The 2,646-nt window shown below is 42.1% G+C and overlaps 1 pseudogene; it reads left to right on the top strand.

Annotated features, from left to right (window-relative positions):
• The first annotated feature begins 1,489 nt into the window (after nucleotides 1-1,489).
• LOC117694278 (large ribosomal subunit protein uL6 pseudogene) lies at nucleotides 1,490-2,094 on the top strand (annotated as a pseudogene).
• Nucleotides 2,095-2,646: the final 552 nt, after the last annotated feature.

Raw genomic sequence — 2,646 nt, 5'->3', positions numbered from 1 at the left:
CCTACGATGCTGCCCAAGTTCGATGGCTACTCCAGACCTCAGACGAATGGACCCTTAACTGTATTTCATTTCAGGGAAAGATAGACAACCACTATCCCTCTGACAAACTTATACAGTTCCTTGAACATCAAGAGGTGGTCTTCCCTAAAATGACTAAGAATTCCCCCATTCCTCAAGCACCACTGATTTTTACAGATGGATCCTCCTCTGGGGTTGCAGCCTTTAATATAGGTGGGCAGGTTTCTAAGTTTCAGACCAAATTTTCCTCAGCACAGTTGGTAAAATTGGTTGCTGTCATTCAAGTCTTTAAGACTCTTCCAGATTGTGCTTTTAACCTTTTCACTGACAGTGCATATGTGGCTCAATCAGTACCTCTGTTAGACTCAATGGTCCTGGTGTGGCAGGCCTCAGATAGATATCCTTGGCCTGTGTGTCCTGACTTGCAAATCTGTATGGTTCTAGAGCTGCGGTTCTGATGAAGGTGGGTGGAGAGGTGGCAGGAAAATGGAGTTCCCCCTGGGGTAGCATGCTGCTCAGGGTAGTTTGATTTGGCCCAAAAGGCTCGGAGAACAGGGAAGATGGGCAGGGGAGGGAAGCTTACCTTGACTCAGGAGTCATAGGTCTGTTTTCTAAATTTTAAGTCCTGTTTCATATATATATATTCATTCACTATGTAGCCCAGGATAGCCTGGAATGTACTATATACTATATAGCCAATGCTAACCCCAAATTTGTAATAAGTCTCCTGCTTCAGCCTCTCAAGTACTGGGATTACAGGTATGAGCCAACTACTTGGGATGATGAACATTTTTTCTTTTTTCTTTTTTTCTTTTTTTTTTTTTTTAGTGTAGGATAGAGTTTATTTAGGGCATGGGAAGGGGAGTTGAAAAGGAAGTAGAGACGGGGTGGAGGTGTGGGAGGCCGGCCAGGAACACTTGGAGAGAGAGAGAGGCAGGAGGAGGAGGAGAAAGGTGTGTGGGAGAGAGGAGGCAGAGACAGAGAGAGCGAGAGAGAGCGAGAGAGAGAGCAAGAGAGAGAGCGAGAGAGAGAGAGAGAGAGAGAGAAATGAACAATTTTATTTAAACATTTATATTTTTTCCCCTAAGCAGTCAAAAGGAACCAAGTAATTCCTTAAAACACTTTGCTTAGAAATAACTTCAGCTAGTCATACAAACAGACTAGTAGAATGATGACTACTTGTTGGTGGAGGCTCAGGGGTCTGTAGACTTTTTGTGGAAGAGTGTGAGATTTCAGTTAGTCAGGGAGAGAGCTACAGATCTAATGGGAAGTAGTTCAAGAGATTAGTGGTGGTCATCTATAAGTCAAGGCCATGGGAGCCTGAAGCAGGAGGATTTGCCTACATAGTGAACCCTGGCCTCAATGGCATTACCCTCCAATAAAGTTCAAGAACACTGCTGTATAACATGATGACTTTGGTTAACAATAATGTATAATTTGGGATTACTAATGAAGTATATTTTAGCTTTGCCCCATCTACTGCGAGAATGAAGACCATTCTCAGCAATCAGACTGTCGACATTCCAGAAAATGTCGACGTCACTCTGAAGGGGCGAGCAGTCATTGTGAAGGGCCCCAGGGGAACTCTGCAGAGGGACTTCAATCACATCAATGTAGAGATGAGTCTTCTTGGAAAGAAAAAGAAAAGGCTCAGGGTTGACAAATGGAGGGGTAACAGAAAGAACCTGGCCACTGTCAGAACCATCTTCAGTCATGTTCAGAATATGATCAAGGGTGTTACACTGGGCTTCCATTACAAGATGAGCTCTGTGTATGCTCACTTCACCAATCAATGTCGTTATTCAGGAGAATGGGTCTTAGGTTGAAATCCAAAATTTCTTGGGTGAAAAATACATCCGCAGGGTTCGGATGAGGAATGGTGTTGCCTGTTCTGTCTCCCAAGCCCAGAAGAATGAATTAATCCTTGAAGGAAATGATATTGAACTTGTTTCAAATTCAGCGGCTCTGATTCAGCAAGCTACAACAGTTAAAAACAAAGATATCAGAAAGTTTTTGGATGGCGTCTATGTGTCTGAGAAGGGAGCCATGCAGCAGAGTGAGGCTTCAGATTCCTAGCTCCAGAAGAAAAGATCCTGATCACAAGTACAATTTGGGCTCTTTGAGGGCCCAAATAAAGGACTTATATATTGAAAAAAAAAAGAAGTATATTTTAAAAGTAGGCTCACTATAAAAGGTACATATGTAAAGTAATGTATATTGTAGCAACTCTCAACCTGTGGGTCATGTCCCCATTTGAACAACCCTTTCACAGGGGTCACCTAAGACCATCAGAAAACACAGATATTTACATTATTATTCATAACAGTAGCAAAATTACAGTTAAGAAGTAGCAATGATTTTATCCCCTTACCCTATTCCCCCCACCCAGGAACCCCTTATCCCATCCCCCCTCCTTTTGCTTCTATGAGAGTGTGATTTTCCTGTTTCTACGATGCTGTTTCCATTAACATAAACTGTCTCCTAAATTTATTTTTTTATATTTTATTTACATTTCAGATGCCATCCCCTTTCCCCATTCCCCGACTCTAGAAAACCCCTGTCCCATGCCCCCCTTTCCTTTTTGCTTTTATACAATTTTTTAAAATGTTAATCAAAGGATTTATAAGT

The sequence above is a fragment of the Arvicanthis niloticus genome, chromosome X (assembly GCF_011762505.2).
Source record: "Arvicanthis niloticus isolate mArvNil1 chromosome X, mArvNil1.pat.X, whole genome shotgun sequence".
In the NCBI taxonomy this organism is placed as follows: domain Eukaryota; kingdom Metazoa; phylum Chordata; class Mammalia; order Rodentia; family Muridae; genus Arvicanthis; species Arvicanthis niloticus.
The sequence above is the reverse complement of the archived record's forward strand: the minus strand, read 5'-3'. Positions and strand labels throughout refer to the sequence as shown.